Source organism: Lepisma saccharinum, chromosome 16, assembly GCF_977018435.1.
Source record: "Lepisma saccharinum chromosome 16, izLepSacc3.1, whole genome shotgun sequence".
NCBI lineage: Eukaryota > Metazoa > Arthropoda > Insecta > Zygentoma > Lepismatidae > Lepisma > Lepisma saccharinum.
In genome coordinates this window covers 49,288,686-49,314,000 of record NC_139244.1, presented here as the reverse complement: position 1 = coordinate 49,314,000, position 25,315 = coordinate 49,288,686, and the positions used below count along the sequence as shown (strand labels likewise).

The 25,315-nt window shown below is 37.8% G+C and overlaps 1 protein-coding gene across 3 annotated transcripts in view; it reads right to left on the bottom strand.

Moving 5' to 3' along the window:
* Window positions 1-17,275, bottom strand: part of LOC146000478 (uncharacterized) — a 31,906-nt gene extending 14,631 nt beyond the window's left edge. Inside the window, exon 1 of one of the 3 annotated variants that reach the window (XM_083138154.1) lies at window positions 17,055-17,275. The gene's annotated coding sequence lies outside the window, so the exon portion shown is untranslated. Of the gene's footprint in view, window positions 1-16,671; window positions 16,739-16,889; window positions 16,940-17,054 lie in introns of those variants that run through there. The other 2 variants (XM_083138156.1, XM_083138157.1) reach the window with 2 other exon arrangements.
* Between the last annotated feature and the right edge of the window lie 8,040 nt (window positions 17,276-25,315).

Below are 25,315 nucleotides of genomic sequence, written 5' to 3'. Positions count from 1 at the left end.
CTACCTAGGCAGGTTTTTTATCAGGAGTTTATCGTTGGATGTAAAGTTTATCCACCATGCTAAGAAGTTAACATTGGTCTCTGTATTTCACGAGAGGAAAGGAAATAGTAAGAGAAAGTTATTTCGATGATAGGAGGAAGTCTCATGCCACGTGTAATGCGCAGAATCAAGTTATGTAGAGCTAAGTCCGTAATGGTGGTTTCGAATATTGCAAAGTTTGTGCGGAAAGATTGTTATATCTGATACTCGTACTTTCTGTTCAAAGACAAACATTTTAGATACAAAGCAGTGAGGAATTAACGATCATTATGAGGTTTTGAATTTTTTGTTTGTCACTCACTATATAAATACTTATTAGTAGTTTCTTATTGAATCGGCCTTCGTCGCAATAACAATTTACTTATGTTAATTAGCGATTTACTATTAGTTTTAGGCACATGGTAAGATGGTGGTGAGGGGATTGACAACAGTCATTACGAAGGAACGGACATAAAATTACCAATCTTAGCAATTTGAACTCATTAAACGCTCTCCTTCGTTACAGTACTGCACTACATCACTACTTAACATAACTGTGTGTCTTTTTTTAGTATATCGAAATCAAATAATCAATATTTTAGGTGTCAGTGAAGAACAAACAATACATAACTTAAATAACATTACATTTTGCATCCTGAATACATATATGTGATTTGTGAATTAACACAACATATGAACAATAACTGAATAGAAAAGTTTTAACTTTAAATCCTGGAAATCTCCAACTTCTAAGGGGAAATATGGGCAGAAGGGACGTCCCTCAAGTGTGTGTGGGATTCATTTTTTAAAATATTCTAATATCAACGGTATCTGTTCAGCAAACAAAAAAAAAAAGAGAAGGTGGGATTTGAACCTGCGACCTTTCACGCTTGACGAAAAATAAGGATAGCAGCACCTAACCAACTGCTCTACGTTCACTTAATAACGTTATACCCTTAAAAACATGTTGACGTTTATGTTTCAAGCACATTTTCTCTACAAGTCGTCTAAAATATATGTTTTTGAGAACTGTTAGATATTATGCAAGGTATTGTAAAAAAAATGTCGCATAAAATCCTCACAAATTTGCTTCTTTCTGGACACACTTGATGGCAATTTCCTCCAGGTGGAGAAAAACTCTATTCAGTGTTTCAAACCCCCCAAATTTCAAGTCGAGCAAGCAGAATCGTAAATATCCCTCAAGGTTATTTTTCCAATTTATTATTTCTGTTTGATCGTGTATTATAATAGTGGTTTATAGTTTCTAAGTTCATGGAAAGTGTTAAATTGAAAACCTATCACTGCAGCGTTTTTCGTCTAGTGGAAGGACCTACTCAAAGTTGGCTACTCGCACCTAGAGCCGAAGTGCAATGTTGCTAAGTTTACGATTTCGGGACTTATAATTCTTTCAGGGTGGTCAAATAAGAAGTTGCAAAGTGTAGAAGCAGATGTTTTCTCTACTTCAACCTTAACATATTACCACCTCTCACCACCCACACACAAAGTCCGATACATTATGTTGTAAAAGACTCTAACAAAGTAAACGAATTGAGAGAATTCAGTATTATTTTCCAAGCAGCGTTCTTTTCCTTCCTCGAGAAAAATACAAGCTAAACTGTGAAAAACTTGCCTCAAGGGGAATTATTAATCATGTATAAATTCAATAGGATTTGAATTAATAAAAGTTGCACTTTTCACGTCTACGGAGAAAAATTCACATATAATTCCTGGAGCATCTTGAACTTATTTTCACAATTGTTGCTGTCAGAGTGTAGACAAAACTAAAAATAATTCAGGTGATAGTCCCTTGTTCTCAGGAGCCAGCATTTTGTTTTTCAAATATGGATCAAGGAAGCTATGACTCCAACTAAGATAAAGGTGCACATTTTGATATGTGACCTTAAAACATACAATTTATTAATTAATACAAAATTGGTGTAAAAGAATTAATTATTGCACCAGAGTGTCCTTCCTAATGAAGGACCTACCGCTAACATTATAAATAATTATGCAATGCATTTTAATATATGGCTGACTACCAAAATTTTCTATTAAATATTAAAAAAAGGCTACAGGGTGGCTACAAACAAGCAGAAATGAAATTCCCTGACTTTTCCAGGTTTTCCAGGACAAAATTTACATTTTTCCCTGACAATTACAAAGTAAACTAAATCGATGTTTTTGCAAATAGAAATAATAAACTCATACAGATCCACGTATGGTTTTGCTAAGTACCAATATTATCTTCTATTAAATTGACTTAATTTCTCTATTCTCTATGATTTGAATTCAAACTGAAAAATAGTGAATTTGGAAAATTATTACAATTCACAAGCTAAGGAAGGATTATGGAATTTTGTCATACGCAGTAAGTTTAAAATAAAATACTTGATTATTTTTAAAGTTACGACTAAATGAGATAAGAGTGAAGAGTGATTGATTAAGAAATACAATTTGTAATTTATCAGTCTCCTTATACATTCTCGGTATTATATGTTGATATTTCCACTGAGGTTTGGAACCCTCTGCTTGCAAAAAACATGAGTGCGCACTCATTTTTCAATGCATAAAGCTACTACTCTCTTCTCTGTAAAGCAAACAACTTAACTCTTGCATATAAGTGAAACAACTGAATCGAACAAAGAAAGTGTCATATTTCCTTACATTATCGATGGGATTTCTGCTTCAGTACAGTATATCCAAGTGAAGTGCTGTGAAACTGACAACATGCAGTTATACCATTAATGCTGACGAAAAGGGTATGTAAGTATTAGAAATTTAACGCAAGGAATTTATAGAATTGCATTGTATAGGTACCTGATTTAGCTAACCAACACATTAAAAACAGGAAAACGCTAATAATAAAAGCTTCTGAAAGTTCATATACGAGGGGCATCCTGAAAAATCTCCAATGGTGCCTATACGCAGCACTAGTGGTCGGAGAGCAACACACACACATGCAGGCAGGAAGAAGTGGCATGTAGCTGTAATCTGGTACAGTTGCAATGTAGCCGGTTTAGGACAGTTCTAGGTTAAAGATTGCATTTCATAAAGTCTCCCACTGACTGCGATGTAGCCTACATTGCATGCTCAGAATTTGGCACAGAGCCACCAGCAATCATTTGAGTTGTGCAGACCGGACGTCGTGAGTGATAGTATGGTCAGACGATGGTGCAGACAATTCACGGAAGGCCAATCGAATGTGCACAACCCCATAGAGTTGAGTACACACGGGCCCTTTGCATCACTTCAGGTGAGAGATCTTAGACCACTCCCTGTACAGCCCTGGCCTTGAATGTACCTACTTTCATCTCTTTGTTTAACTGAAGAGGTTTCTGGCAAGGCAAGGATTTGACAGCTACATTGCGGTAGAGATAGTTCCAGTCTTTGCTGTCAGACACATATACCATGGGCATACAAAATTTAGTGCCATGCTGCGACACATGCCAGAACAACGGTGGTGATTATGCTGAAAATTTTTCCGAAAATTCACATTTTCATTTTAGCACATTTTCTGGCAAATATCTGAAATTATACCTTCATGGTGTTTTTAAACTACTGTTTCAAATTGTAAGTCACGTGGCTTATGCCCCTTCGCGAGAGTTTGATATCTTGAAAGTTATTTTGGGAAAGTTATTTTCCATACCCCTTTATTAATTTTAAGGTAAGGATTTTAGATAATGGAATTTTGGTGTGGAGTTAGGGTCCCACACTTTCTTGATCACGGCTGAAGGTGGGGGTGATGTGATCAGCACCACACTCCTGGCTACCTTTATCCCTCAAAGTTTCCTCAAGGTACCAGCTTCATATGATGCTGGGTGGGCACTGGAGCAGTTTGAATAAGTGGAAAACATCCCGGTTCTCCCCTGCAGGGGATCGACCCCGGGTCTCTCGCATAGTAGTCAGATGCCCTAACGACTGAGCTCCATTATTACAAATGCCGATAGTGCACACTTAGCTTGGTAATTCAAAACATATCTCGTGCGACAAATACGAAGATGTGGCTCCCGTGTGACGGTAGATACGCACGCGATCTCATGTTAGAACCCTGCCACTTTGCTCTGTGATGCAAATGGTTTTGATAGAAGTTGAAAAAATCGTGGGAAATAAATGATTTAATGTGGCTGTCGGAATTATTCCACGTACGTATAACTCTATAGTTTACTCTTGAGTAAAATGTTGGAAAACTTGCATGTTCTATGTACACAAACATGGCCTAGAAAAGACAAGGATGTTGGATTTCATGGAATTTTTCGTTGTTTTAGGACATTTCTTTAAAAAAAAATCCCTAAAAATGCCTACAATTCGCATTTTTTGCCAAATTCGCATTATTTCGAATGGGTGAAAAAAGTGTCCAGACATCACTGCACATTCATAAACATAGTTTCACAGCAATTACCATTTTTCACGGTTTTGGCGTTTGCAAAAATCAATGTACCTACTAATTGGAAATTACTTTCTGGCCACCTCTCGTATAAATCAGTAGATGGAACGTGAAAATTTAGCAGGGCTGGCAGAGAAAAGTCAATTCTTGAAGGAAGTGATTTGCTGTTATGATTGAATGATTCGAGTAAATATGGTATTAAAATATTTACGTATTTATTATTAATATTTTATTTCATAATATTGGACATTAACTTCACTCAGTGAGAGATTTAAGACCATCTCTCACGAGATCAAACAGACAGGACAGAGAGTGGCGTTAATTTCATTCCAATACTAGTGTTGCAGTAAATTGGAGGTTGGGAGCATGCACTTGCCAATTTTTAAAACGTTCACCAATGTAGATTTATGTTTCGCTTTTTCGTGATATATCCAGTTTGGTTGGATTCTTCTTGATATCTAAGAATATTGCAATGTCATTGTAAACGTATGTTAACTTGTGCGAAACCAGTAATACGTCAGGATGATAAAAGAAAGCCTTCGCAAGCACTGCTACATTCAATAAGGTGAAGTGAGCCAGAAGAGTAATAAAATTCCAGCAGCATATTTGCAGTCTAAATCTCTTCTTGTTTATGCATGCGATTTTTGTTGGATGTTGCAGTCCATGCAATTTCTGTCGCATGTTGTAGTGAGATACTTTGTCGGGTGGTAATTTTCGACAAATATCGTATGTATCAATGGAACATATTTGTTTCCATGTTCCTTCAGTTTGCCCAACAAAATGACTTACTACGACGTCCTACAACTATCGGACGGTGCCACCCGCTCTTATCCCCTCCATCTGTCGACAGGTCCCCTTACTACTCCCATACGGACAAGAAAAAATGATAATTCAATTCATTTTCCACATAATATTTAGAGGCTTAACCTTTACTCCTCCGATGATACCAACCATATGGTATCATCAGAGTAAGGTCGTACTGGCCCGATGATACCAAATGGTATCATGTTGCTGATTACGTAATGAATGTGCTTTTTGGACCTTCATACTCTTATGTTTGGATGGAAAGTCTGACACAGGTCTGGAGCAAGCCTGGAAAATTCATATTGATGACCAACCTCCCCTCACCCCCTCCGCAACATATCCATGCCACATTTCCAAACAAAGTTTTATTTCACATTTTGGCTCATTATTCAACTTGTATGGCACCAAAGAACATGAAACAAGTTTCATTCTCTTGAGAAATGTCCATTGTTTGAAAAGAATACTAAAGTTCGCACCTTCTTCCCAAATAGCGGGAGAAGAGAGGGTAAACTCCTGATTTTTATGTTGTTGTTTTTTTTCATTGAAATTAGGTAGTCGCTCCTCCCAAACCCCCTTTCCTCGGTTCGGCATTCTGAATTGTACACCGTTTCATGCTCTGATGTTTTAGCTGCAAAACAAAACTCTCCTCAGATTGCTCCCATAGTGCCCAAGTTATAACAATTTTCCTCCAAAAATGCAAATTACCTATTTTTCGTAAAAAAACGTTTCACATTTTGGCTTATTATTCAACTTGAATGGCACCCAAGAACATGAAACATGTTTCATTCTCTTGAGAAATGTCCATTCTTTGAAAAGAATGTAGCAAACTCCACATTTTTGTTTTTTCCATTGAAATTCGGGGGTCACACCACCCCAAACCCCCCTTCCTCGGTTCGGCGTTCTGAATTGTACACGGTTGCATGCTATGATGTTTTATCTGCAAACCAAAACTTATCCGAAGTAGATTGCTCCCATAGTACCCGAGTTATAACAATTTTCCTCCAAACATGCAAATTACCTATTTTTCGTAAAGAAAGAAAAAATCACATTTTGGCATATTATTCAACTTGTATGGCACCAAAGAACATGAAACATGTTTCATTCTCTTGAGAAATGTCCATTCTTTGAAAAGAATACTAAAGTTCGCACCTTCTTCCCAAATAGCGGGAGAAGAGGGGGTAAACTCCAGATTTTTATGTTGTTTTTTTTCATTGAAATTCGGTAGTCGCTTCCCCCAAACCCCTATTTCTCGGTTCGGCGTTCTGAATTGTACACCGTTGCATGCTCTGATGTTTTAGTTGCAAAACAAAACTTATCCGAAGTAGATTGCTCCCTTAGTGCCAGTTATAACAATTTTCCTCCAAAAATGCAAATTACTTATTTTTCGTAAAAAAAATCACATTTTGGCTTATTATTCAACTTGTATGGCACCCAAGAACATAAAACATATTTCATTCTCTTGAAAAATGTCGATTCTTTGAAAATAATACTAAAGTTTGTTCCTTCTCCCCAAAATAGCGGGAGAAGAGGGGGCAAACTCCAGATTTTTGTTTTTTCCATTGAAATTCGGGGGACGTGCCCCCAAGCCCCCTTCCTCGGTCCGGTGTTGTAAATTGTACACCGTTGCATGCGCTGATGTTTTAGCTGCAAAACAAAAGTTATCCGAAGTAGATTGCTCCCATAGTGCCAGAGTTATAACAATTTTCGTCAAAAGAGTGTTCGAAGTCAATGAAGACTAAATTCCCTGACATTTCCCTGACTTTTTTTGACACCTCAAATTCCCTGACTTTTCCCGGTTTTCCAGGTCTGTCCCCACCCTGGGCTAGCAAAAGTGCAAAATATTATACTTATTATTCTAATTCAATGACACAGAAAAAACATGAAGATTAAAAACATACTGTCATAGTCTCTATTTAAAAAAAAATGTAATTGGAATTTTAATAAGCAAACTTGAATTAACGAGAAAATTTCAGAAATGTATTTCGAAATTCAACAACCCTGTGTATGTCTACCACTGGTTTCTGGTATTCTAAAACACTTCCTAAAACTTCTACAAATTTTTAAAAAATAATGCAACATTTGGAACTGTTACCCCATAAAGCATTAAAATAAATTAGGTTCGATATTTCAAGGTCTGGGTCCACAATTCAATTGTTTAATTTCGAACTATTCATGGCACACACACACACTTTCTTTACATTGTTCAATATCTAAGTATACTAGAGAAACTTAGTGATTACTTGTGTGCTTTCTGGAGAATCTTTCCATATGCTCCTATGTGTGTATTTATTTGCTAGTAGTAATTCATTTACTGTTGTATTGGACATTAACTGCTGCTGTGACAAAATCACATGACATGAGGTGCAAAGGGTTGTATGTTCCTAATGCTTACCTTGTTAGGGAGCATATTCCTCTCCAGAAATTCTGAGAAAATCAAGATTTTCAAATGAAAGCATTAAAGAACTTGGAAAAAAACCAAAGTGGTAAATGAAAAGTACAATCAAAATGTCCTCCAATTACCACTTCTGTCTTTGGACTACTCTTAAAACAAAGGTTAAAACTGATAATAGACCAATATTTCATACAGGGTGGCTACAAACAAGCAGAAATGAAATTCCCTGACTTTTCCAGGTTTTCCAGGACAAAAGTAATTTGTAATTTATCAGTCTCCTTATACATTCTCTCTGTATTATATGTTGATATTTCCACTGAGGTTTGGAACCTTCTGCTTGCAAGTACCATGAGTGCAGACTCATTTTTCGATGCATAAAGCTACTTATCTCTTCTCTGTAAAGCAAACAACTTAACACTTGCATATAAGTGAAACAATTGAATTGTACAAAAGAAAGTGTCATATTTCCTTACATTATCAATGGGATTTCTGCTTCAGTACAGTATATCCAAATGAAGTACTGTGAAACTGACAACATGTAGTTATATCACTATTGCTGACGAAAAGGGTATGTAGGTATTAGAAATTTAAAGCAAGGAATTTATAGAAGTGCATTGTATAGGTACTTGATTTAGCTAACCACACATTAAAACAGGAACACACTGTTAATAACAGCTTCTGAAAGTTCATATACGAGGGGCATCCTGAAAAAAGCTCCAATGGTGCCTATATGCAGCACTAGTGGTCAGAGTGACACACACACATGCAGGCAGGCAGGCAGGAAGAAGTGGCATGTAACTGTAATCTGGTACAGTTGTAATGCAGCCGTTTTAGGACAGTTCTAGGTTAAAGATTGCAGCTCTCATACAGTCTCCCACCTACTGCGAGTAGCCTATGTGTAGTAATCAGATTTTTGCATGCTCAGAATTTGGCACAGGGCCACCAGCTATCATGTGAGGTGTGCAGACCCGACATCTTGAGTGATAGTATGATCAGACGATGGTGCAGACAATTTATGGAAGGTCAATCGAATGTGCACAACCCCATACAGCTGAGTACACGTGGGCCCTTTGCATCACTTCAGATGAGATATCTTGAACATCTCCCTGTAAAGACCTGGCCTTGCATGTACCGACTTTCATCTCTTTGTTAAACTGAAGAGGTTTCTGGCAGAACAAGGATTTGACAGCTACACTGCGATAGAGATATTTCCAGTCTTTGCTATCAGACACACATGCCATGGCCATACAAAATTTAGTGCCATGCTACAACAAATGCGAGAACAACGTTAGTGATTATGCCAAAAATTAGGTTAGGACTCACTGTTACTAATGCAATAAATTACAACTGATATTCTTGTTTTCTTTATGCCTAATTGGTATGGACCTTTATTTTTGATTTTTTTTCAAATTGGTGTATTCTTTTATTTTTTTACTATTTGGTGTTATTTTTACCAAAATTCACGTTTTCATTTTAAGAACATTTTCTGGCAAATATCTGAAATTATACCATCATGGTGTTTTTAAACTACTGTTTCAAATTGCAAGTCACATGGCCTACGCCTCTTCGTGAGAGTTTGATATCTTGAAAGTTATTTTCCATAATCCCTTTCTAATTGATTGATTGATTGAATTGGTGTTTTAAGTCCACTTTGTACACAGTAAGGCTAACTGGGACTGGACCTACAGTTTAAAGTGGGATCCGAACCACTATGTGCCTCCACCGGGTATCGAACCTGGGACCCCTTGATTACAAGGCGATGACGCTACCACTGCACAATCGGGGAGGCCCTAATCCCTTTTTAATTTTAAGGTAAAGGTTTTAGATAATGAAATTTTCCCCTTACATACTGAAGGGTGCATAATGACCATAAATGGCGACGCACCCAAAAAATTTAAATCAATCAATCTCACGTGACAAATATATTATGGCACCAAAAATTGGCATTATCATTTTTTGACTTGTCAGTGTTATGTTTTCTAAACTTCGCATTTTGTTTTAGAGCATTTTTCTGCCAAATATACCGAAATTTAATACTCCATTGTGCTTTTAAACTATCATTTTAAATTGTAAGTCACATGGTCTATGTATTTCCTGACAGTTTGATATATTGGAACAGATTTTTGAGGAAGTAAAAGTAAAGTGCTCCCCTGCACTTTGCCATGAAGGTGTATAGGGGTGTGGAGTTAGGGCCCCATACTTTCTACTTCATGTCTGAAGGTGGGGGTGACATGATAAGCACCATACTCCTGGCTACCTTTATCCCTCAAAGTTTCCTCCAGGTACCCGCTTGATATGACGCTGGGTGGGTGCGAGAGCAGTTTGAATAGGTGGAAAAGATCCCGGTTCTCCCCCACAAGGGATCGACCCCAGGTCTCTCGCATGGTAGTAAGACACCCTAACAACTGAGCTCCATTATTTCTCGCTCGCCAAATGCCAAAGGTCCGCACTTAGCTTGGTAATTCAAAACACACCTTGCGCGTGCCATGCATGCAATTTCTGTAGCATGTTGTAGTGAGAAATTTGTCGGGTGGCAATATTCGACAAAAATCGTATGTATCAATGGATCCTATTTGTTTCCATGTTCCTTCAGTTTGTCCAACAAAATGCCTTACTACGACATCCGACAACTATCGGACGGCGCCACCTGCTCCCATCCCCTCCATCTGTTGACAGTTCTGTCCCCTTACTACTCCCATACCGACAAGAAAAAATGATAATTCAATGCATTTTCCACATAATATTCAGAGGCTTAACACATTTTTCTGCCCCTCCCGAAATTTCTCTCTCTCCTCCTCCCATCACTGGTTTCTAGCACTGTGGTTGAGTTGTGCATAAAATATGCCTCAACTTCGCAACAAGATTTCCTGTTCCCTTGCAGATTTCCATAACAATATCTTTACATATATATATTAAAAAAGAAATCAATCAAGACAAAATTCCCTGAGTTTTCCTAGTTTTCCAGGTCTGTCACCACCCTGTCATAGTTTATCCTGCCCCTACCTAGAAAGCAGCTTTGGAAGAGAATTTACAATACCGGAAGTATCTTCAATTACTTTCAAATTCGGCATACTCACTAATTTTGGCCTCGTAATCATGAATCTGCAGTTAAAATTTGGCGGTCACGTCTAGAAATTGCAAAATAAGCCGAAATAAGTGGGTCCATGAACGGAGTAAACACACTTGATTTATGAAGAAAACAATTATTTTTTGTAATGATTAGCGTTTCAAAACTATGTTTATGATGACCCTGAATTTTAACTATGCTTGCCTAACCTAACCTTACGGTGAATGGTTCGTGGGGCAAACCTTTTTTCCACCTTATGCAAGATGCCATTCTCTCAGACAGCGTAACGAATAGCGAACTTCACTTGTTCACATCATCAAACATGGTTACCAAATTAGTGTATCTACAATCATAGCAGTAATATCTGCACGTAATTTTGCAATTTCTAGACGTGACCGCCAAATATTAACTGCAGATTCGTGATCACGAGGCCAAAATTAGTGAGTATGGCGAATTTGAAAGTAATCGGAGATACTTCCGGTATTCTAAATTTATACCCAGCTTTGTAATAACCACTTTTACATCTTTGAAAAGTCACTAGCCACCACTGGTTCTTAGTATTAAAACTTCCCTAAATGATTGCAACACCTAATCACATAATATATAGTTTTAATAACAAAACTTTTTTCATGTGTGAAAATCTACATGTCTGATGACTGTAAGCTCAAAACACTGGGAAGTATTGATGTAACATCCTATTCAAATCATACTTTTTGAGGTAAATAATACTAATTGAAGCTTTTAACTGCTAATTAGTTTCTCCAAGCTTGAAACTAACTTACAAACAGTATTTTTAAACACTTCCTAATACTCTTATAAATCATGCGAAAATTATTAAACAATTGAAACTGTTACCAACATTTCATTTCAGGTTACATATTTTCGAAAAATATACTGCATATAAGTATTGAATAAAATTAGGAAAACAGAAAATGTTCATGACAAGATAATATTCATGATGGGTACAAATGATTTGCTCCAGAATAACAATATAGATTCCAAATACGTAAGGGGTTTCAAATGTTTAATGATATTTCATAAGTTTTACAGGAGGATTACAGGTAACAGTGCGATCTCCACCGAACGGATTTCTTCATTTTTACAGAAGAACTTATGGAAATGAGTTACTGTAGCATTCTCAAAGTTCGTGGCGGTATTTTCTTCCATCGTGGAATCTATTTGACCGGGAATTCATGTATTTTTCAAGAAAAATATCTCTCTGATGCACAATGACTGTTGCTTCCGCTTCGTGAGCTGGATGTTCCGTACGTTTCATGACGTAATGCCCTGTCAGTATTTCCAACCACGCCGTTGTTTTGCAAGAAGTGGTGATTTCTTTTTCAAAACTGTATCGCATTGTTTTACAAACAAAATCTTAACTATGCTTCCCTAACCAAACCTTGCTGGAAATGGTTCGTGGGGCTATCCATAAATGGTTATTGGGGTTAATCGTGAATGGTTATTGGGGCTATCTGCAAATGGTTTTTGGGGCTATCCATGAATGGTTTTTGGAGCTATTCAGGTATTTTTTTGGTTACGAAGGTTGGAAACACTGCATACCCATATGATGCACGACGTGACTCAAGCTGTACCCGCCATATTGTGTGTTACGGAAGCGAAAACACAAAGAACAATAATTACTGTTAATGTGAAAAATTGAAATTATTTTCGTGAAAAAAGCAAAATGCCACCTTAAAGAATCTTTCGCAATGCAGAATAGGTAAGTACGAATGTTAAAAATGACAAAATAAACGCGTGAGAGGTGTGGAGATTGCACTGGTACAGGATTACAAAGTACTTTACAACAATGGAAATTATTGTAGGAGTAAGTTCAAAGCTTTGAGAAGCTACCTAGCATAGTTAAAGGTAAGAATTTGCAATACCGGACCCCTCCCCAATTTTTGTAATATATCTCATACCCACTAAGTGAGGCATCCTAATCACGAATTTGAAGTTAAAATTTGGGAGTCACATGTAGAAATTGCAAAATAAACGAAATTGAGTGGTCCGTGATCGGAACAGAAACCATGGATTTCTCCATGAAAACAATGTTTATTGCAATATTTTACGTTTTAGAACGAAATTAATATATTCCGTGAGGAAATTTTGCCGTTATAGTGCTACGAAATTAACATTTTTTATAGGCCCGTGATCGCAATTCTGCCACAAACTATTCACGGATAGCCCCACGAACCATTCTCGGTAAGGTTAGATTAAGCAAACATAGCTAAAATTTGGGGTCGTAGTAATATCAGGAACATATTAAATTTGTTCTAAAATGTAAAATATTGCAATAAACATTGTTTTCGTGGAGAAATCTAGGGTCTCAGTTCCGATCACGGACCACTCAATTTTGCTTATTTTGCGATTTCTATACATGACCCCCAAATTTTAACTTCAAATTTGTGATTAGGAGTCCTCAATTAGTGAGTATGAGAAAAATTACAAAAATCGGGGAGGGGTCCGGTATGGTAAATTCGCTCCCAGACACTAAGTTACAGCACCTTGTATAACGTAGTGTGGAATACTGCACTGTTCAGGCATCTCTGGCTGGTTCCACTCGAAAATGATACCGCTAGAGGCGCTGGTGTCTGTACACGTGCTAGGCATTTGTCTGCTTATAATGGAAGTAAATGGAGTTTTCGATGCAACGTCTGATTCTTTTACATGAAGCATTTCTATGAATGTGATAATTGCTATGATATTTGGTACAGTGGTCGCGAAGATATTAACGAACATTCTAGACAGTCGACCACATCCTGTTATCATCATCATCATACACTGAAGCATTTGTAATTTTGATATTTACTGTATCTTTTCTTCCGCTTTAAACTAATTGTGGCGATGATGATAATGATGATTGCATGAAACGACAAGGGGAACCCCACAACACTTTCTTAGTACCATCGACATGAGTGGATGGAAACTTTCAAACCAATGGGACAAGCAACACGGGATGTTCACACTGTCACACTAGTGACACACACTTCCTGACTGTAAAATAGCATTCATTGCACATGAGGGTCCAAACAGCAAACGACACGTTCATATGGCGTATTCGCATGCTACTTGTTACTTCGGTCGGAAAGCTCCTTAAATGAAGGGTGCTCAGACCGAAGTTACGTGCCACAGGGGGAGTTCCTAATTAAGTGACAAGCGACATGGTGCCTTCAGTCTATTAGCAAGCATTTGCTGCTAATTGTGCAAACAACAGATAGGCGACACGAAAAACCGCACATTACAACAACAGATCTAGGCGACACGATAAGCCACACATGTCGCTTTATCGCTTGTACGTCGCTCAAACTGGGCCATTTCCTCAATAGCTTGCAACATGTTGCCGTGGTTTGTTGTTCACACATACGTGATGCAATGAGTGTCTTGCTTTAGGGAGATTGCGCATCAAAGCGACAAGCGGCAAACGACACTTATCGCTTGAGGATTTCACCAACCGAGTGCTGGCCTGTGGTTCCCGTCATGCCGCTACGATGTGAAATGTTGCTCTTGATTGGCTCGTTTCCAAGCAACATGTGTCGCTTCGGTATGAAAGTTGCCTTGGACTGAAGGACCCATGTCGCTTTGATGTGAAATCCTCGTATCGTTTGTCGCGTGTCGCTTTGTTGTAAAATTTCCTTGAGGAAACGGTGCAGTCAGAGCTTGTGTCCCTACAGTTCGAAAGGCTGCATTGACTACAGACTGCTCGCTTCCGAGCGACACTTGTGGTTTGTCGCCTTGGTATGAAATATCTCTCAGGATACTATTTATATTCTAATAACATAGAAAAATAAAACTCTGTACTAGTTTACTATCCTTCGGACACATGTATTTATTTTTACAGAAGAAACTACTTACTGTAATAAGTTCCTGTAGCATTGTTGAACATTGAAGGTGTTTTGTGTGATGTGGGAATGTTTCATAGCTGAAATTCATGTTGTTCGTTGAAAATTAATTCTCCGACGGGGAATAGCGTTTGGTGCGTAAACCTTCGTACACCATCACGCATCATCTTCTTCTTCTTCATGCATCACTCGTCGTGATTGTGTTTGGTTCATGTTCATTGGGTATCCTGTGTTTCGAACGGTCTGCGTTTGCAACGAGAGTTAGAAGGATGAAACAAGAGTTAGAAGGATGGCGTGTCGCTAGCCCCACAAACAATTGGCACGTGGTTAGGTTAGCCAATCATAGTTAAAATTTGGTGTCGTGTTAGTATCAGGATCTAGAAATTGGAAATAATTGCGAACCATTGACGCTAGCCACATGAACCATTGGCGCTTGCCCCACGAACCATTGGCACATGGTTAGGTTAGGAAACATAGTTAAAATTTGGTGTCATGGTGGTATCAGGAATATATATATATACTATTTGGTTGTGAAACAAAAAATTCGCGAAAATCGACAGTTTCCATTCCGAAAACTAATGCCTTATTTTAGCTTATTTTGCAATTTCTAGATGTTTCCCACTTATTCCAGGATGGATAGCCCCAAAAACGATTCACGGATAGCACCACGAAAGATTACAATTTTCTTTGTAAAAGAACGCGGAAAAAAAATGAAAAAGAAGTAGGTCTGATGAACTTTGTTCACGGGCATTTCTTGGGTTCCGAAGGTTGAAACACTGCATAACAATTGAAAATCGACGAAAGACAAGCCCGACGCATCATTATGTAGGAAGGTGTACGTGCCATATTGCGTGTGAGGCAAGCAGAAAGGCTAGGAGAAAGAAGTACTGCTAATGTGAAAAATTGCTCTTACTTTCATGAAAACAATGTCAATACACCTTCAGGAATGTTCCACGAAGGAGATACGTAAGTACGAATGTCAAAAATTTAACAAAAGACAAGCACAACGTGCGATTATGTAGGAAGGTGTACTCGTCATATTGTGTCTCAGGATAGCGAAAAGGCCTACCAGAAAGACGTACTGGTAATGTGAAAAATTGCTCTTACTTTCATCAAAACAACGTTGATACACCTTCAGGAATGTTCCGCGAAGCAGATACGTAAGTACGAATGTCAAAAATTGACGAAATGAAAAAATTAGAGGTGTCCGAAGGATAGTAAATTTTTACCTCTACACAATATATTCCAAAAACTAACTAAGCTGCATTACTTTCATCAGAAAATTAGCACTCGTACTGATAGCACTCTCATCTATGTTTTCATCCATCTTGGGAACTAGTTTCTTGGGTTGTTTTCCACACTACGTTATTCAAGGCGCTGTAACGGAGTTTTCATGGTTTTTCATGCAAGGTTCCTAGGACTTTTGGTGCTAAAAGACCAGATATTACGTGATAATATGTTGGAAGCATTTAGGGATGTTATTTTAATACTAAGGGCCCTAAATATGACCCACCTAACCACAAAAGCATTTAGGTAAATTTATTAATGTTGAGCCAAACCTGGAACGACGAATCTAACAACGAAAGCGTTTGGCGAGATTATACTTCTTTCGCAGCCCAGTTGCTAAAAAAAAAAAAAAAATATCGGTACTACTTTACTATACCTGAGACACCTGGGAATGATTTCTTTCGCACTTTTTTACATTGCTAACGTACTATTCTGCATTGCGGAACATTTCTTTAGGTGAAATAATGAATTTATAACGAAAATAAGGTATATTTCTTACATTAACGAGTACTTACTGTTGTTCCTTATTTCCCACAAACCATCCACGGGTAGCCCCAAAAACCATTGACGTTAGCCCAAAAATTCACGATAGCCCCACGAACCATCACGGGAACGAGGTATGCCTACTAGGTTAGGTTAGGCCTGTTAGGTTAGGTTCCATTAGCACTCCTTTCGTTCAATTTAGCATATATGGACAACATCGTGGCGGCAGCAGCAATAGCGTATCAGAAATAGATTTTCATATAAAACCACATGGATTCGCATTAAAATGGACCAAAACTACATTCCAGAACATCAACAACACTCCAGAAAATGTATTCCGTAAGTACTTTCTCCTGTAAATTTGAAGGAATCCGTCTCAGGTATAGTAAAGTGTTACCAAAATATCATGTACGAGTATGTGGAAGGTGAAAATTGAGTCTTTGATCTCCAGAAAACACGTATTACATAAGTTATCACCAAGACTCAGACAAGGCAACACACATTCATTGAACCACTGTGCACCATGATAAATTCGAAATGACACAATCGGAACTTGAAAATCTCTCACTCTGGCCTTTTCTACTTTGATACCACAAAGACATCATTTGCAATTACAATATGGTGATAGCACTGAATCTCCAATGGGTTGGCAGGAATTAATTTAAAGCGTACGTTGACATTTTGAGTCAACGCATACATTTTGTGGATATACTCAGTAATTATTCTTTCCCGCAGCAAAACGTCTCTGATCAAGTTCAAATCGTACGAATCATTAGTTACCTTACATATACACCTAATGTCTGCACCTCTGCTTTATTTTCCTTGTTAGTTGCAGATGCAGCAGCACTCAGCAGTCCTCTCGTTTGTTTTGTTTACTTCACCGTCTGCCTTGTTTCACTTCACTTCTGAAACCTTGTGTTCTGATGTCGGACGATTAATGCATACGAGGTTAGGTTAGGGTCCATTAGTATAAATAGAATGAAAAATTATTATTTAGACTAAGAGAACTGAACTTATCTAGCATAAACTAACAACGTAGACATTTATCCTAAAATTAAGATGACTTCAGACGTGACGTCAGAACACAATGTTGCTCAAATATTGTGCGATAAGTGTAACCCGCCCTGCTATGACAATCGTCACTTGTTGCTTTGGCTCACACCACATATCCTTTGAGATTTCTAGCCATCGTTTCTGCTATTTTGTGCTTCTAGTTTCACCAGTTTTACGTGTCTTCATTACAACCCAATACGGTTGTTCATTGCCAAACTTTTCCGGTAGCATCACCGAGCTCATTGTGTCCCAAAAGAATTTCGCTCGTCATTTTGTTATAAGAGTGCGAAATGGAACTCAAATATGGGCGCTATTCACCAGATGTTTACATTTCTGGGATTCTTTGGCGCAGGCGGGAACTGCACTTCCGGTTTTGAAAAGAATAACATTGAATTCAAAGGTGTAAGAGCAGCATCTTCGGAAAAGATTATAACATTTGTGTGGCTTTTGGTTCCACAGAAAAATTAGTAGATTTAGGCAGTAAAGCGAAAAGATCGGATACAAACACGAGGGAGTAGACTCTGCGTCGGTACTTCAAATCAAATTAAAATATATTACGTGTTTCAAAAATTATAAACGCAAACCAATAATGGACATTTCCACTCAGTTTTTTTAAAGCAATTTTAAAAACTACACCCTGAGAAAATGACCCCTGCAATTTTTAGCGTTTCTCTGCGTTAAGTGTAAGGCTAAAACCAGACTTCCAAAGGCGCGAGGCTACCGTTGCGCTGAAAAACACACCCCGCCATGTTAATACGTCACGACTTAGAGATAGCTCGTTTGTCGTTTGCTTCGAACGTCCAGTTTACTATGGATAGCACATGGAAAGCCAACATGTACAGCAGTTTTGCAAATCTGTGTAGAGTTAAATAATGGAAGATGGAACGATAATGGAAGGGAAAGCTATGCTTTATAATGGTCATTCTTCTATTAAATATCCCTGCTGCTCACGTGAAGGATAAACGAACGAGTTCTGCTGGGTGCGCGTTTTCATCAAGTCACGAGAAAACTATTGCTTGTAAAATTGGTTACTGACCAAGTTTTCAAAAATATATTTTAAACTTATATTTATCGAAATTTACCATAAACCATGTAGTGCAAAATAAGAATTTTCACATTCTTCACTTTACTTATAACGCCTATTTTTACTTTCTTTTCCATAAAGCAATTTCAGTCTGTTTCATTTCGGTTACGCAAATTATGATAAAATATTTTTGTGCAAGTAAGAGAAAATACACTGAGAAGATTACATCAGTTGCACAGTACATTTGAAATCTAAGTTTATGTGTAATTATTACAAGGAAATAATGTATATAACATTATATCACATACAGAAATATATTTTGAATTTTGTACTGCGAAAAGAGCTGGCTCATCTCTTTCCCCGAAGGCATTAATTAATTGGTTCACAACCAGGGTTGGCATGTTTAAAACACTTTGTTTTAAACATGTTTTTTTTAGAAGTGTTTAAAACACATTTTGGTACTTGATATTTTATAGTCTGTGATAATTTTTTTTGTTTGGCAACCCTGTCTTTTCATTAAATCTCCGCGCTTTCCAGATTTCACCAGTGCACCACTGATGCACGCTTCGGTTTTCCGTATTTCACCGGGGTGCACCAAAGCTTTCACCAGGTTATACCATGACGTCATCAATTTACACCAGCCTCAAGAGGTGGTGCGGCTGGTGAATCAAAATGGCGTCGTCTGCACTGAAGCTTCTTCCGATTCGTGATATGCGTTCTGTAGGCAATAGTACGGAATGTCACGCCAATTTTGGTGCACGGAGGGCGAATAAAGTGGATGCAGGCATAAACTGTTAACATTTCTAATACTACTACTCCTTCACTTGCACGCAGAGTGAAATAAAGTATGCCAATGGATCAAAACATGCGTTCATCTTCTGCTGCAACATGCAGGAAAGCATCTATTTGCGAAATTCGATATCATTGCAAAAGAATACCACTTAAATTCGTACTGCATATGCAAAATAAGATGTCGTTAAGTGAAAATATATAATATTCATGAAATATCTTCTGTGATTTAGTCACCAATGGTGATTTTTCTGATAAACGCAGATATGTGCGCGCATTCCGAATCTCCCTTCCATTTGCTGCAGCATGAAGCTTTCCGAATTTCACCGAAATTGACGTCATTTTTGGTGTACCAGTCTGATGCACGCTGGTGAAATCTGGAAAGCGCGGTCAGTGTCAATTAATCCGTGCTTTACGGGTCTCGCTTATCGGCAGTGATGATGTGCGTCTACGCGTAAACAACGATAGTCTACATTCTACACGTAGACTATTGGATGCACGTCGATTACGTAATCTATGTAAACAACATGGCAAAAGGTGATAACTTAGCAAAGGGCGCCGTGGAATACAAAAAAAATTATACTGCGTATCAGTTGCTGATGTGTGAGGAGAACTCTTCGTACTATTTCTTCCAAATTCGAACAATTTCTCGCCTAGGAAGAAACCAAATGTAGGATATATTCTAGCGTTTTATGGGAAAAAGACCACTCCTGCCTCACGACTGCCATCTGTTGTTGTTTGTTGCATACTATTTATCTTCTTCCATAGTTGGTAATAGAAGAGAAGAGAAATTTTGTTGTAAATAGGGTTCTTTTAATTTCTTTAGGAAATAATATAGTTGAAAATGTCACTTTCCTTTCATGAAAGCCTTGAAAATTAATTTGAATGCACTTTAGATTGTCTACGTAGTCTATGTAAACTACAACCCTATGTAATCTATGCGTAGATTACCTGTAGACGTAAACTTATAGTCTACGGCACATCACTGCTTATCGGACAACATTTGATCAACCTTATGTATTGACGTCATGCTGACGTCACGGGAGAAAGCTTTTTAATTTTAGGCTTAATGCCTACGTTGTTAGGTTAGGTAGGCTAGCTACGTATGCACAAGGTAGCAAAACTGTTGTGCGACAAGAAAGACCTGTGCTTTACTGTAGAAAGCAGTGGCGGAAAAGGGGAGCTATTATTACCCCAACTTTGTCCCTGCAGTAGAGATGTGTAGGATCCCAAAAAATCGGAACCGGGATCGGGGGGGAATCCCGTCCCGATCCCGACTTCGGGAAATAACTTCCCGACTTTTCGGGATCCCAAGCAGTCGGGAAATACCGAATGGTCATTTTAAAAAGTCGTCAATTCTTGACGTTCTCTGCATTCTAAATGTCTGGAACTTATCGGAAATTGTTAGTTTTTGTACCAGAAGTGCAAAAACAACAATTAAGATGGAAATTACGTGTAGAATTCGAGATTTCAAGAGTTTTGGGAAATTTCGAACATATCCCGTCCTGAAAATTTCCGGACTTGTCGGAAAATTGAGAATTTTCCTCGTCCCTAATGTCGGGATTTAAAGAATTTCCTGTCGCGACCCAAAAAATTCTGTCCCGCACACCCCTACCCTCCAGTATGGTAAACCTTATCTCCAAAGGGAAATAAACTCTCCTTGCCGCCACTGTACTCATAAAAATGAATAATGTTTCTTTAACGACCTTAACTATAATTTACTGGGAAAAGGTTGACTTTCTTTTGTTTAAAACATGTTTTAAACATGTTTTTTAAACTCGTGTTTAAAACTATGTTTAAAACAAAAAAAACATGTTTTAAACATAAAAAACAGTTTGTTTTGTTCTTTTTTAAAAAACACAAATTTTGCCAACCCTGTTCACAACCGCATCACTAGGGATCCTATCGAGACCAAGGGCGCCGACTTTCCAAAATTTCTGTGGGTGCATATCAATGGCGGTTAGATCTGTAATTATCAAGTATTGTATACTTTAAACAACTTACATGCACAATGATTGCAAGAGGCAATGATATTATCAACACGATAATAAAAGAAAATGCCACATTCATACAAATTAAAATGAAATATCATCATAAATGCAAATAATTTTAATTGTATTGCAGAAAGAACTATGCAAGGATTTTTTTGTGAACAGAAACTACAAAATGGCTAACTTTATATACCAAATAATAATAATAATCATCATCATGACATGTTAACTTTCAATATAAAACACATTCCTTCTTACGTCATTTGCACTTATGAATTTGCTTGCAATTTTGGTAATGTCAATATTTTTAGTCATTTCTTTATGAACATGCAAAATTGCCAAATTATTCAATCTTTATTGGGTCATTGTTGACCGCCAAAACGTTTTCAATCGTCTAAGTGCTGAAAATGACAGCTCAGAGGTACAAGGAGTAACAGGAATAGTTAAAATTAACCCTACAAACTTCACAAATTCTGTGAGCATTTCACGCATGGGACCACTGTATTCTACTTAATGTTTGTAATGTCTGACAAGTTAGCCACTTTTTCTTTGTTCGTTCTGCACACATCTAGAAACATGTCTGGGTCCCTGTGCAATGTTAGCTTGTCTTTATCAAAGTCTGTCCCATAGAACTGTAGAATTCGATCAGCACCAATTTGACCGATAGCAAAAGCTTCAAGTTTTCCAAAACCTTTGTTTGAAATCTACGATTTAGCGAATTCACAGCCACATCAATTATTTCAAAAAATATTTGTCTGTACATTTCCTCCGGCGTTTGATACGTATGAGAATCACTACTTTCGTCGTAGCGTTTTGGCATCTTCCTTTTTCTAGGCAAAACTGGTTCATCAATGTTCAATTCTTCCGCTTTCCTCATGGTTTCATTCCACAACTCAAAAAATATATCACTTTGTGAAGCTAAACTTGCAGACAAAGTTTCCACCAAAGTTTTAGATTTAATGGCAAAATAGAATTAAACATATTTAGATTATTAGTTTTCATGGCTCTTGTAGAATAATGCACTTCCTACGAGCGACTTGCTGCTATCCCAGAGTTTTTCTTGTTTTTTTTCTTTTTTCGCGTATTACGGCTAGATTGTTTTACATCTAGCCGTAATACGCGAAAAAAGAAAAAAAACAAGAAAAACTCTGGGATAGCAGCAAGTCGCTCGTAGGAAGTGCATTATTCTACAAGAGCCATGAAAACTAATAATCTAAATATGTTTAATTCTATTTTGCCATTAAAATATTATGTGTTTGTGTCTTCGTCTCAAGCAATAGTGTGTGTAAATGTGTGTGTGATTGTGTGTCGTTGTTTGTGTACTCGTTTCCACCCAATGAAGAGAAGAAATAACCTGGATGTGTGTCTTAGAAATGTTCGTGTAAGTCAGGTAAGTGCTTGCCTTGATATATTGTTCGCTTTTTCGATCAAAGAATGTCCCCACAGCTACGTATTCCGATCGGCCGGAGAGAGAGGGGAGGGAAGGAGAAACAGTAGCGCCTTTTTCTTTCAAGAATGGGTGAAAACGTCATGAGAGAGAGCGACCCCTACCCGCCTGACCATCAAACAGTCTCAACCCCCGTTACTCGGTCAAAGACCCACGACACCCTGGTTCGGATGCAGAGGTTGCCAAATTTATCCGACCTCAGCATAGCACACGCAAACGTTCGTTCTTTAATCCCGAAAATCGACGAACTGAGGTTCGTGGTACGCCAACGTGCTTACGATATCGTAATAATAACGGAAACGTGGCTCTGTAGCGCAGACGGGACGAACGAAATCAACATCCCCGGTTACTCGGTTTTCCGTAACGACAGAAACAAGAAAGAAGGCGGGGGCATTGCCATATTTATCCGCTCGGCGCTGACAGTAAAATTCGTAGACTTCCGACCATCCGAAGCCAATGATATTGAATATATTAGCATGATAGTTAGTGTAAGTGACTTAAAAGTTGGCATTTGCGCGTTTTACCGTCCACCAAATGTACCCTATACAAATCTCGCCATCATAGAAGAAATTATTTCAGATAACTATGCCAGTGTAGACGCTTTCCTTATGCTAGGCGATTTTAATTGCGACATGCTCAGCACACAAAAAGCGGAGACCCTGTTTCTTAAAGATATTATAAAATCGTATAGTTTAACTCAATTGATTGATAAACCCACTAGAATAACAGAATCTTCCGAAACATTGTTAGATTTAATAATTGTTGACAACCCCAACATTGTATCTTCTTTCGAAATCGCGAGTCCAATCGGAACTTCAGACCACTGCTTGACGAGCGTGTCACTGCATTGCGCAAAACCCAGGGATAAAGCCAAGTACGTTACGTACCGAGATTTTAAGAAATTTGAATATGAAAATTTTTGTCTAGATGCTGTAAACATTAATTGGAACGAAACGTTTAAACTTGGTAACATCGATTCTAAAATAGAATTTCTTGAGAAAAATCTCGTCGACCTGTTTAACGTTCATGCCCCATTACGAACGGTTAGGGTGACGAAAGAGCCAGCGCCGTGGCTAACGGATAATCTTAAGCTGCTCATGAGACTGAGGGATGGTGCGCTGCGTAAATACAAGCGAAGCAAATTAATTTTACATTGGGACGAATATAAAAGATTAAGAAATTTTACCACCTCTGTTATGAGGCAAGAGAAAAAAGCTTATTTTTCTTTTATTGTAAATAACAATAAGAGAAATTCAAAGAATATGTGGAATAGCCTGAAAACAATTGGTATCGGTAGCAAACGGAACGCGGGAGAACTTCCGCCTCACCTGAGCAGTCCCTCTGAAATTAATAAACATTTTGCAAATGTCTACGACAGTGTTCTTCGAGACAACGCCATTATTGCAAAGGAGTGCAAGTATTTCTTAGAGAACTGCTTTCAAAACGATGCAAAAGAATTATCCTTTCGCCAGGTTCAAGATTCTGAGGTTGAAAAGGCAGTGTACAGTATTCGATCAAATGCTGCAGGAGTGGACAACATTACGTGCAAAATGCTTAAACTGGCCCTTCCCTTCATAATTACGGCACTCACGCATACCATAAATTTTTCTCTGAAAACCAGCCAATTTCCAAATGCATGGAAAGAAGCTCGAGTTATTCCGCTCCCCAAAAAGCAGACGTTAACCTCTCTAAGCGATTTAAGACCAATCAGCATTCTATCAATATTTTCAAAGGTCACAGAAAAGATAGTATCTATACAATTAAAAGAGTACATTGCAAAATATAAAATCTTACCTCATTCTCAATCAGGTTTCCGTACTTCTCATAGTACAACCACGGCATTATTATCTGTCACGGACAATATTTTACGTTCGATTAACGATAAAAAAACTAACTATACTAGTATTATTAGACCTTTCTAAAGCTTTCGATCTTGTCAATCATAACCTTCTCCTAGCAAAAATGAAATACTACAGTTTTTCGAAGCCTGTAATAAACTGGTTCCAATCATATCTACACGAAAGAAGACAAAGGGTTTTTTACCCTGCCGACACCGGATCATCGCCGATAACATTAAATGAAGGAGTCCCACAAGGTTCCATTCTGGCCCCCCTTTTATACACCTTATACGTCGCTGATATATCAAAGACCATCAGCCATTGTAATATACATTGTTACGCGGATGATACGCAGTTGATGATATCGTCATCACCATCGGATTTGTTAAACAAGATAGATAATCTAAACAATGATCTACATACCCTTAACAAGTGGTTCACTGCAAATGGGCTCGCAATTAACCAGAATAAATGCGTATACACAATTTTAGGCTCTAACTATTATCTTGAAAAAGTAAATTATGATACAATTAACATCAAAATTAAAAACCAAAACACAATTTATGCACAACCGTTAAAAATCTAGGCCTTACTTTTGATCCCAAATTTTCCTGGGCAGGACATATCTCAGCGCAATGTACAAAATCACTAACAATAATGAGATCACTCTACAGGAGTAGAGACTTTTTCACTAGAGAAACGAAATTATATCTCATCGAAACTCTAATATATCCTATTTTCGATTACTGTGATGTGGTGTACGGCACGAATTTACAACGTAAAATATCGAACAGAATACAAAAAATACAGAATTCTTGCATTCGTTACGTTCTCTCGATCAGGAGAAATCAGCACATCCTACCCTTGCTCAATACATACAAAATCCTTAACATGTCTAG